The sequence below is a fragment of the Hevea brasiliensis genome, chromosome 14 (genome assembly GCF_030052815.1).
Source record: "Hevea brasiliensis isolate MT/VB/25A 57/8 chromosome 14, ASM3005281v1, whole genome shotgun sequence".
Taxonomy (NCBI): domain Eukaryota; kingdom Viridiplantae; phylum Streptophyta; class Magnoliopsida; order Malpighiales; family Euphorbiaceae; genus Hevea; species Hevea brasiliensis.
In genome coordinates this window covers 35,074,047-35,087,208 of record NC_079506.1, presented here as the reverse complement: position 1 = coordinate 35,087,208, position 13,162 = coordinate 35,074,047, and the positions used below count along the sequence as shown (strand labels likewise).

The 13,162-nt window shown below is 34.2% G+C and overlaps 1 non-coding gene across 1 annotated transcript; it reads right to left on the bottom strand.

Annotated features, from left to right (window-relative positions):
• Positions 1–1,124: 1,124 nt before the first annotated feature.
• Positions 1,125–1,231, bottom strand: LOC131173666 (small nucleolar RNA R71). Its single transcript, XR_009143979.1, has one exon. It is a non-coding gene; the product is annotated as a small nucleolar RNA R71 (small nucleolar RNA).
• Between the last annotated feature and the right edge of the window lie 11,931 nt (positions 1,232–13,162).

Sequence of the window (13,162 nt, the reverse complement as noted above, 5' to 3'; positions counted from 1 at the left end):
GTTATGGAGGAAGGGGGAGAGAATTTTTGGCTGGTTGAAGAAGAAGGAAAATTCTGGAGTTTTTTTCTTAATTTTTATCTCTTTTATTTGTTTTAAGAAGACTTGCTAAATGGTGATTGGTGGGAGGTTTTAAATGACATCATTATAATGTCATAATTAGGCATTTTATTCCTTTTTTTTTCTTTCATTTCTACTAACTTCAAATTAATTTTTCATCAACATTAATTCATATTTTATGTCATATAATTTATGTACTTAATTGGACAAGTTGGTTCAAAATCATCTCTGAAGAGAAAATGACCAAAATGCCCTCCGTTTGGCTTAACGGGTCAAAATTGTCTGTACCGATTGAAAAAAATTTTCTAAATATTTTCTTGGCATTCTAATGCCATAGGAACCTCAATGACCCTTCTCTGGAGTCCCAAAAATTATTTTATGAATTTTCCCCAGGTCTAGGGCTCCTAGTTGCGAGAACCGCAGCTTCCTACTAGGTTACCCATCGCTTGGGCACCGGCTCATTTAACTTAGTTGTATTTTATTTCTAAAATTTTTCCTAAATTTTTCTTATTAATGTTTCAGTTAATTATGGTTCCTCACTTTAGTTTAAATATTTTTCCGAACGTTCTAGCTGTCCGGACCGACACTGGTCACCGAAACAGTAGAATGTACGGAGTTGCTACAGGGAGGGTGTTACACTTCCCGGTGCGGTCACCCATTGCTGTGACCCCAGGCTTATTTAACCTTTTATGTTCCATTTTTCTGATCTGTATTTATCCTTTTGGTAAACACTATTAATTTTTGTTTAGGGCTTTTCTAGGTGACTTAAATATGATTCTAATCCTCTTAATTGTCTGGACCGACATCGATCACCGTAACAATGATTTGCATAGGACCATGCATGTAGGGGTGTTACACACTATCACCTCTAGTACTTTCTTACCCTTTGTGACACATTCAAGATGAATGGAGTTTCTGATCAAGCCATAAGACTCAGAGCATTCCCATTCTCTCTTTGAGATAGAGCAAGGAAGTGGTTACTTTCTCAACCAGCTGGAACGTTCACCCCTTGGGAATACCTCTCACAAGCTTTTCTAGCAAGGTACTTCCCACCTGTAAAGGCTGCAAGGCTGAGGCTTAAGCTCAACACCTTCAGACAAAAGGAAGGTGAATCACTCTATGACGCATGGGAAAGATATAAAGACCGGTAGAGGGAATGTCTACACCATGGCATAGAGGATTGGCTACTGGTGCAAAATTTCTATAATGGGTTACTACCCTCTACAAGGAGCACAGTTGATTCAGCTGCAGAAGGTGACCTAATGGAGAAAACAATGACATAAGCACTTGAACTTCCAGAGAGGGTTGCATACCATAATTATGAGTGGTCAAATGAAAGAGGAAATGCAAGAAGCATAGCAGGGGTCCTGGAAGTGGACGCCCTAAGCATGATAAATGCTCAATTTGATCAGCTCACAAGGAGGCTTGATAAAATGCAAGCCAATACAGTAGGGATGAATAGTCAACATGGGGACAGCTATGGAGGAAGATACATGAGTTTAGAATATAACAGCTTAATGAACCCTCCACAGAACAAATGAACTATGTGAATAATGGAGGAAACTTCAATCAGAGGCAGCCTAACAATCCATATTCAAACACTTATTATTAGTAGTATGCCTTAGAGCATATCATTTAGTATGTATCTTATACATATTTTTATTAATAAAAGGCATTTCCACTTTTCTATTTACATAATATATTTATGTGTAATAGAAAAGGTCCATTGATATTTTGTTAGAAATTCTATTCTTAAGTTGTTAAGAATATGAGTGACAGTATTTATAGTACAAAGTATCATAAATAGGTTCACAAACGAGGATACGTCACAATAAAGACATGACTTATCCAGAAAGATTATATTCATGTTTGTTCCCAAGTTATTTATATGAGATATAAATAAGATGGAATTGTGAGTCTCATGCCATATGACAAACATGATAGGCACTTATACATGATAAATAGGTCAAATCAGTAACACTTATGACAAGCACATGGAGTTTACTCTTGTCAATGTATTGTCATAAATTATATCAGTGCATATAATCTTTAGAGCTGAGATAGCACAATTATCTTGTATATAGGTGGTTTGAGTTTGATACTGCTTTCATACTTGTACTGTGTATGGGTATATGGGCATGTGTTGGCTCCTACTAGTTATATATGGAGGTAGGTGTTGATCAAGATAGAATCTGTTCCTCTAAGTAAATAGGGATAAAATCTTATGTTCATTTAATTATTCTTGATGTTTCAAGCTCCTGGCCAGGACAGATAGATTTAATGAGAAAAGAGTTTCTGATGAGAAAATCTTTTAATTAAGAACTAGAATTAAAAGAGAACATAATATTCATAGCAAATGGATTTTGACATAAACCATGACTCCAGCTTGAGTTGGGATTTTGTAACAGAGAGATTCTAGTGCGTGGTAACATATGATTATAGGTTCATTTAAGGTAAACCTTATTACTGATTGGGTGGCCATGGCATGCTATGCTAGGTGTTAACCATGGTCTATGAGGTGCATAAAATGATTTAGAGAAATCATTTATGGTAAGAAAGAGTTCTGATGATATTAAGAGTTGATATCATGTCTCATTGCCAATTAGTGATAAGCCTAGTAAGTCACACACATACACAAGTAATCACCAAATTAAATATGATTTAATTAATTAATTAAAGAGTTTAATTGATTAATTAAATAGGTTTGGTTTGCAATTAGATATCAAAGTCTCTAGCATGACTTGAAACCAAATTTAGATTATTGGATGTATAGTATAAGTTAAATTTATATTTAAAGTGTTTAAATATGAATTTAATTAATGAGAAATTAATTAATAAAGATTAATTAATTGATTTATATTTGATATAAATTGATTAGAAGAAGAGAAATAATTATTTTGGGTTGAGAACTCAAAATTAAGACACAAGGGCATTTTGGTCATTTCACAGGGTGACATGTAGCACCATGAGATGGTGACACATGGCACTACACATAAGCTTGCCAAATGTCTTTTAATCATGTAAGATGATTAAAATTAAGATTAAATATAGGTTTGACACTCAGCACAATGTGATCGGGTCAATTAAACCTAGAGCCAATCAGAAGGTGACATGTGGCAAGGGTTTTAAGTGGTGACCTAGCTATATAAGTGTTGTTATGAAAAAGAAAATAATAACCAGCTACTGCCTCCCTTTGTGCCACCACCCTTGAGGCTCCCATTCTCTCTTCTTCTTCATCTCTCATCAATTCCAAGAGATTAGCAAACAATCTCTTGAATTAAAAATACTAGAAATTATTTCTAGTGTCCTATTTACATCTTTAATCTCTTAAAAGGAAAAACTTGATTTTCTAATTAATAGAAAAAGCTTTAGAAGCTATCCAAGGGCTATCATAGGTGATCTTGGTGTGGACAAGCTAGAGGGACAACATCTGGTGTCCTAAAGAAGCATTCTGAAGGTGCCAAACACACTGCAGTGCATCAAGAGGTTAGTGCACTTGTTCTTGATCTAATCTAGAGTTCTAAAATTAATCTGATTAATTCTAAAATCTTAAATGGCAAATACAGATCCAAAGACATATTAAAAGAGTTTTAATATGTTGTTTATCATTAAAATTAAATAGATAAAAATAAATCTTGCATGATGCATGTGGCCCTAGGTGAAAAATTTTTGAATTCAATGATATAAACTTGTGTTTTTCATGCTTTCGCTCCTTCAATTGGTATCAGAGCCACTATATTTGCCATTTAGATTATTAATTATATGATTTAATTGTGTGGAATAATCATGAGATGATAGATCCATTGCTGGTGGGATAAAGAAGTGTGGCGGCATGCTTGATCTCACCATCAATGGTGCTCCATCTTTGGGCTTCATGGGTGGCGCAAGGTTTGGTTTTAAATTCTGCAATTGTTGTATGATCTAAGGCCTATCCTATGTCTAATTAAATTGTTTAATTAGAGTTTTAATCACACAATTAAATTTTGATTCAAATCAGAATTTTAAAATTGTTTAAATGTGATTCAAATCTGAATTTTAAAAGTTATTTGAATGTGATTCAAATCTGAATTTTTAAAGTTGTTTGAATCATATTCAAATCTGATTTTTTAAAGTTGTTTGAATAATATTCAAATCTGAATTTTTAAAAATTATTTGAATGTGATTCAAATCTAATTTTTAAAAATTGTTTGAATGTGATTCAAATCTGATTTTTAAAAATTGTTTGAATGTGATTCAAATCTGAATTTTTTAAATTTGTTTGAATGTGATTCAAATTTGAATTTTTAAATTTGTTTGAATCATATTCAAATCTGGATTTTTAAGTTGAATATGAGATATTCAATTTAATTTAAGTATGTATATTTTATTTAATTATTAAATAGTGATATGCATGATGGATGATCATGGACTGTAAAAGACTAATGTGATTAGATTTATTTCTTTTATGTTTCTTTGGGATTGTAAATTAATTAATTTATTTTAATTTATTTTGAGCATGTATTATTAAGGTTGTAATAATTTTTTGGGTTGTAATTTCATTTATTTAGTTCTTGTAAATTCGCCTTGGTATGCCAAGGATTACTATATAATATTGGATTGCAAGAAAATCAAGGAGGTCAAGAGCATTGGTGGGACCAGTGGGAGGAATTCAAGACCAAGTGTTGATTATATACTCCTTCAGCAACTCTTGTAAAATGAATGAATGAAATGCACCTAAGAATGCCCTGATTCAATTCTTGGTGGCTCAGAATTGAATCCTTTAGAAAGTCCATGATCATACCATATTTACTGTTTATCCATGAATGCATGAGATGTATGTGAATGTATGCAAATATATGATATATGCATGCTAAATGGACAATGTACAAAGTGAGACCTTAATAGTAATTAGGACGACCATAAAATCTTCCAAAAAAATGATTAAGTTGAAAATGATATAATTAAAGTAATTATAACATAGGCCCTCCATTGAGGCAATTATTTTAAGAAATTTAAAATACTTGCATAAGATACAATTAATTTAAGAGATTTTCTTAAGAATAATTATTAAGCATGAGATGTTATAAATATGTAAATGGTTTGGCGGCCAATATTGGATGTACCTGAGGACATTAAAATTATTTGCATAATTACTTGCTCAATGGGATCAACTTAACTAATGCAAGATAAGTCAATAATGGATGTACCTGAGATTTTGAGCATTAGGGGCTGGGTAAAGGATTGAACCTCACATGAGATGTGATGGGCAAGGAGTTGCTCACTTATAGTTTATTGTAATTCCAATAAGGGATGTACCTGAGGATGATCAATAGAATTATAAGAATTCAATCACCCACTAGAAATCCATCCAACTAGGATTTCGGTTTTCTACTTTGGAAGTGTAGGATTCGCTACGTTAGTTGGAGGACCAATTTGATTAAAAGACCATAATCATTTTGGTTAATTACATGATACATTTACTAATTAATCTGATTATTTTCTGCAGTTAATTTTCTGATAATAATGAGCATAGAACAACCACCACCATCCAATATCCTTGCAAGCATACTTGATCGCAATAGGTTGACAGGACCTAATCTGTCTGATTGGCTAAGAAATTTGAAACTTGTCCTGAACCTTGAACATATAGGATATGTTCTAGACTCAAATGTTCCTGGTCCCTTACCTCCAGAGGCCACCCAAGAGGAACATGAAACTTTAGATAAGTGGAAGGAGCATGATATGAGAGCTAAGTGTTACATGCTTGCTTCCATGAGTAATGAGTTACAGAAGCAGCATGAAAACATGCAGAGTGCGAGTGAGATCCTCCTTCACCTACAAGAGTTGTATGGTGAGCACAGCAGGAATGCTAGGTATGAGATATCTAGGCAGTTGTTCCGCATGAGGATGTCTGAGGGACAGAATGTTGGGGATCATGTCCACAAGATGATTCGGCTAATTGAGCAGCTGGAACATCTTGACTTTAACATGGATTTCCAACTGCAGACGGATTTGATCCTTCAGTCCCTTCCTGAGTCTTTTGGGAATTTTCTAACAAATTTTCATATGACTAAATAGGAATGCACCTTGGCTGGTTTATTCAACATGCTGGTTATTGCCCAAAAGAATATGCTAGGCAATAAAGGAAAAGAGGCAGCTTTGATTGCATCTTCTTCTGCTGGAAAGTGCAACAAGAAGAAGGGCAATAAGAAAAAGAAACCTCAGATTCCTGGTCCTTCCAAAAAAATAGCTAAACATAAAGGGAAGACTAAAGCTAATGGAGGCAAAGGAAAGTGTTTCCACTGCCAGAAGGATGGGCACTAGAAGAGGAACTGCCCAGAGTATCTTGCTTTTCTGAAGGACAAGAAGGATAGACCTTCGGAAGGTATGTCCATATCTTGTTATTTAGATTCTGATGATACTCATAGTTCATCTACAGCTTGGGTTTTAGATATCAGTGCGCTTCACATTTCTTATAATATGCAGAACTAGCAAATAGTAGCGACTATGCTTCGAGATGTTAGAGTCCGGATTGGCAATGGCTCAACTGTTGAAGCTTTAGCCATAGGATCTAAATCTTTTCACATGTCTGGACATGTTTTGTGTTTGGATAATATTTTATATGTACCTGATGCTTTTAAGAACATCATTTCTATATCTAGTTTGACTAGAAATGGCTATGAATTTCAATTCACAGATGATGTTTACAATATTTATTTTGGAAATAAATATGTTGGTTCTGTTTATATGAATGATGGTCTTTATTATTTGGATAATAATGATAAACACAAAATGAATGCAAGTGATCTAAATGAATGCAATGCCATGGTGAAAACCAACTCAAGTTCAAAATATATTTGGCACTTAAGGTTATGTCATGTTGCAGAAGATAGGATTGCAAAACTGGAGAAAATGGGGATTCTATCCTCATTGGGCTCTGAGCTTACTCTAACTTATGAATCTTGCCTTCCGGGCAAAATGACTAGATCACCCTTTGTTGGACAAGGGCTAAGGGTTGAAAATATTTTGGAGCTAATACATAGTGATGTATGTGGTCTATTTAAGGAAATGGCTAGAGGCGGTTTTCATTACTTTATTACCTTTACTCATGATAAATCAAGGTTTGGGTATTTGTATTTGATGAAATACAAACATGAATCCTTTGAAAAGTTCAAAGAATTTAAATCTGAAGTAGAAAATCAAACAAGAAAGAGTATTAAAGCTCTTCGATCAGATAATGGAGGTGAATATTTGAGTACTGATTTGATGAATACTTGAAAGAGCACGACATTGTTTCCCAGCTGACTCCTCAAGGAACACCACAGCTGAATGGTGTATCTGAAAGGAGAAATCGTACCCTATTGGATATGGTACGTAGTATGATGAGCTATACTGATATGCTAATCTCCTTTTAGGGATTTGCATTAGAATTAGCTTGTATATTATGAATAGGATTCCATCAAAATCAGTTTCTTCCACACCTTATGAGATATGGCATGGAAGAAAACCAAGTCTTAAGCATGTTAAGATTTGGGGTTGTCCAGCTTATATCAAAAAGCTGAACACTGATAAATTGGAAACCAGATCAGAAAAGGGTCGATTTGTTAGATATCCAAAAGATAGTTTTGGATATTATTTTTATTTGCCTACTTTACAAAGGGTTATGGTAAGTAGAGATGCCATATTTCTTGAACAACAGTTTGTTCAAGAAGGAGGCAAAGGAAGGCAAATAGAGTTAGAATTAGATAATTCAGACCAACTAACAGATCAAATGGATATAGATCCATCTAGTCATCTTACACCCATTGATGAAACATCTACAGCTATTCCTTGTAGAATAACCAGGTATCTCACCCACCAGTGAGATATGGCTTCCTTCATGAAGAAGAACAAGAGTTGTCTACTCATGAAGAAGTAGATCATGGAGATGATCCACTTACCTATGAAGAAGCTATATCAGATATAGACTCTTCAAAATGGATTGATGCTATAAAATCCTAGATTGATTCCATTTATAAGAATCAAGTTTGGGATCTTGTTGAACCACCTAAAGGCATTGTACCTATAGGGAACAAATGGGTTTTCAAGAAGAAAATTGGTTTTGATGGAAAGGTAGAGACCTATAAGGCAAGGCTAGTAGCAAAAGGGTTTCGCCAAAGGCAAGGAATCGACTATGAGGAGACTTTCTCACCTGTTGCCATGCTAAAATCAATTAGGATTCTATTAGCAATAGCTGCATACTATGATTATGAGATTTGGTAGATGGATTTCAAAACAGCTTTTCTCAATGGATCCATTGAAGAAAACATTTTCATGGAACAACCTAGGGGTTTTGAATCCCAAGATGGTTCCAACGTATGCAAGCTAAAGCGATCCATTTATGGGTTGAAACAACATCCGTTTTGATGAAGCCATTAAGTCATTTAGTTTTATCAAAAATGAGGATAAACCATGTGTATATAAGAAGGTTAGTGACAGTGCTATCACTTTCCTTGTCTTATATGTGGATGACATACTGTTGATGGGTAATGACACAGGTATGTTGACAACTGTAAAGGTATGGTTGTCAAATACATTCTCCTTGAAAAACTTAGGGGAGGCAACCTATATTCTCGGGATTCACATATATAGAGATAGAGTGAAAAGAATAATTGGTTTATCCCAAAGTCTATACTTGGAAAAGGTGTTAAAGAGGTTTAACATGCTTGATTCCAAGAGAGAATTACTGCCAGTGAGGCATGGTATCCACCTCTCTAAAGAGATGTCTCTAAAGACACCTGAAGAAAGAGATAAAATGGCCAGGATTCCATATACTTGGGCTATTGGAAGTTTAATATATGCAATGTTGTGTACTAGGCCGGATATCGCATATGCTGTTAGTTTGACTAGCCGGTATCAATCCAATCTAGGTTTGGAACACTGGATAGCTGTCAAGAATATCCTTAAGTACTTGAGAAGAACTAAGGATTTATTCTTGATATATGGAGGTGGAGACTTGCAATTGGATGATTATACTGATTCTGATTTTCAATCAGATATCGATGATAGAAAGTCTACCTCTGGATATGTGTTCATTTATAATGGAGGTGCAATCAGTTGGAAGAGTTCCAAACAGAGTACGACTGTAGATTCCACTACCGAGGCTGAGTATATTGCTGCATCAGATGCTGCAAAGGTAGCTGTTTGGATAAAGAAGTTGTTGACAGAACTTGCAATAGTTCCTTCCATTGAGTCAGCAGTTCCACTTCACTGTGACAACAATGGAGCAGTCATACAAGCTAAGGAACCCCGGTCTCACCAGAAATCCAAACACATAGAAAGGCGCTACCACATTATTAGAGAAATAATTGGACGAGGCGATGCAGCCATGCAAAAAATATCATCAGCTAAAAATCCAGCTGATCCATTCACTAAGCCTATGTCACAGACTCAACTAGATCGACATCTTGAGAAGATGGGTCTAAGATATTGTAATGAATGGCTCTAGTGTTAGTGGGAGATTGTTAGTAGTATGCCTTAGAGCATATCATTTAGTATGTATCTTGTACATGTTTTTATTAATAAAAGGCATTTCCACATTTTCGTTTACATAATATATTTATGTGTAATAGAAAAGGTCCATTGATATTTTGTTAGAAATTCTATTCTTAAGTTATTAAGAATATGAGTGACAGTATTTATAGTACAAAGTATCATAAATAGGTTCACAATCGAGGATACTTCACAATAAGGACATGACTTATCCAGAAAGATTATATTCATGTTTGTTCCCAAGTTATTTATATGAGATATAAATAAGATAGAATGGTGAGTCTCATGCCATATGACAAACATGATAAGCACTTATACATGATAAGTAGGTCGAACCAGTGACACTTATGACAATCACATGGAGTTTACTCTTGTCAATGTATTGTCATAAATCATATCAGTGCATATAATTTTTAGACCTGAGATAGCACAGTTATCTTATATATAGGTGGTTTGAGTTTGATACTGCTTTCATACTTGTACTATGTATGGGTATATGGGCATGTGTTGGCTCCTACTAGTTATACATGGAGGTAGGTGTTGATCAAGATGGAATCTGCTCCTTTAAGTAAATAGGGATAAAATCCTATGTTCATTTAATTATTCTTGATGTTTCAAGTTCCTGGCCAGGCGTCACACCCTACCCCTCCGTAAGGCATGACATGATCCCGTAGTATACCTAATGAATTACCAAATTTCGTCTACTAATAACCCATTAAATACACTGCAAGGGATTTTAAACATTTTCTTACTTCTTTTTTACAGTGGTGAGCACTATTGACAGGTGTTAAAAATTTTCTTTTATGAAAGTGAAACCAAATAACAATTTAAAGTATTAATAATTCCTATAAAAATTTTAGCAGGGCGCCATCAGTATTTTGAATAAAACAGTTTTTCAAAAACCTGTAAAAAAGCACTTCAAATATATAATTCCTCAATCCCAAACTCCAATAATTTGTTCAACACAATAAATTTCTCAACATTATCAACTCAGTTCAACAATCAATTTTTCAGTGTTTCCAAAAGCTGGGATAAGATAAATACATCACACTATTTTTCCAAGCTAAAATAGTTTAAAATTTTAGTTTACAACTGCTCAAGACCAAGTACAATATATACATACAGTGCAAATACATTACAATAAAAACTATAAAATAAGGTATACTCAATATACTCGGTGAAATCTCAAAATGTAGCACAAGCAGCCTACTCTGCTGCTCTGTTCGTCTGTCTACCTGCGACAGTAATGAAAAAGCTATCGCTAAGTAAAATTTACTCAGTGGTGCACAATAACAATTTAAAATGCGGTATATAAAACTTTTATTAACAATTTACAATTCAAAAAATTCACAACTTCATGTCACGATTTTCAAAGCTCATATAACACAAATTTGATCAAACAATTGAATAACACAGTGTTACCAATCAATAACACAACTTAGGTCATGACACAAACTTTTCCGAACATGCCGTGTTGTACACCACGACAAGGCATACTCACCCCACTAATCGAAATCAATGAGGGAGGTGGCTAGCTAGCTAATGAGTACTCATCCACACTCACCTCAGACTGACAAGTCAAAGAGGGAGGAATATAGTCATACTCACCCCATAAATGGAGAAGGAAAATAGTCACACTCACCCCATAAATGGAGAAGGAAAATAGTCATATTTTCGTGCCAAGTGTGAATCAAAACAATTCCAAATCACAATATTTAAATATTTCATACAAATCACAAATCATATTTTAACTCAAAATTTCCATTTGCAAAGTAGGCAACGCAATAATTCTCAAATAAAATTCCCAAAGCTAAAATAATAAAAAATTATTCATAACTCATTTCTCTAAATAAATTTTCTGGTAAAAGCAGTGAATATAAAAAGTATTGTGTACAGACCTCTGATAAATGCCTCTTGGCCCTGACTCAGTGTTCCTTATGCTCCTCAATATCCTTTTCAACTGAAACACACAATTTAAAGTGTTTCAGTACTCAATGAATTTGTTTCTAACAATAAAATCCAATATTTAAATTTTCTTGGTACTATTCCTTTCAATTCATTTTCTTAGTCAACCTATAATGTTGACTCTTGATGCACTCTAAGTGAGTCAATTATAATGTTACTAATATGTAACATTTTATAGCCCTTTAGTGTTGGTATATGTTACCAATTTCATTTCCAAGTGTATTGCATTTTATTGCAATTTATCAGATTTCGGTATACTATTTTGACCTAGCCGGATGACCTAGTTCCTTCGATTTTTGGGTTCCGGTCCAAACTACAAACTTGTAGGTCTATGTCTTATTGCACGCGGGCCAAAATTTCAGGTCATTCTGAGTTGTGTAGACTAAGATATGGTCAATTTACCAATGCTGGACAGAATGCACTAAAATGGTAGGCTTAGGTCATTTTTAGGTCATTTTCATTTCGGCCAGTTTTGGTACCCGAACTTTTGCAAGCTATTTGGCTTGGTTCTGGCCATTTTTAGGCTTTGGTTTCTTCATAGGAATTGTAGATATATGTCTAAACTATTCATGGTAAAAATTTCAGGTCATTTGGACCTGTTTTGAGTAAGTTATGGTCAAAATACTAACTGCTACCCAAATAGTCAATTTTCAGGCTTTCAAGTCACTAATCCGGATTTGGTCATTTTTCAAGTCACCTTCTAGGCAGAATATAGGTAAGCTTCCTTCATGAAAGTTGGCACATTTTATGCCTAATTTCACCTCCAATTGGTCTCATACCAATTGGAGTCACACACTTAAGGTTCTAAGCTAAAACATACGCTGCCCTACTACACATTCTTCATCACTTACCAATTACACATTCTATACTTACCAAGCTAACTCTTTCATGCCAATTCTGTTTTGTACCATACCATTAACACACTTAGCAACACATTTTGGTCATTTTGGACAGCTTGTAACCATTCTCAACATACACATTATAACTCAGAATTTTCTAAAGTCCATTTACACAATTTAACCACATGAACATACCCCATTTACATATCCAATTCCAATCTATTATACACATATACATGCTGCCACCATAAACAACATAATTCAATAAACCAAACCATGAAACAACACATTTCTAACCACACTTTAAAGTTGCCGATTCACCTCGTGGAAAATATCTCCTTCAAATTGCTTTCAAGCTTCCAAAACTAAGTGCACCATTATACATACTCTTAATATACATTGTCTAAATCATTTCTATACACATAAACACTTACATCAACATCTTAAACTACCATTAACAAGTAAAAACAAACTAAATATGCTGAGTTCCCATGGCTGCCGAAATGGTGTACCACCATTAAATCATTAAACTTCAAAACTTCTTCCACAAAACAACTCACCACAACATCCACTCAAAGTTTAATGAAACAAGAATGGAAAATACACACTTACTGTAGGAACGGAAGCGTGAAAAACACAAGATTATACCATTGAATTCAAAAATTTTCACCTAGGGTCACATGCACCATGCAAGATTTATTTTTATCTATTTGATTTCAATGATAAACAACATATTAAAACTCTTTTAATATGTTTTTGGATCTGTATTTGCCATTTAAGATTTTAAAATT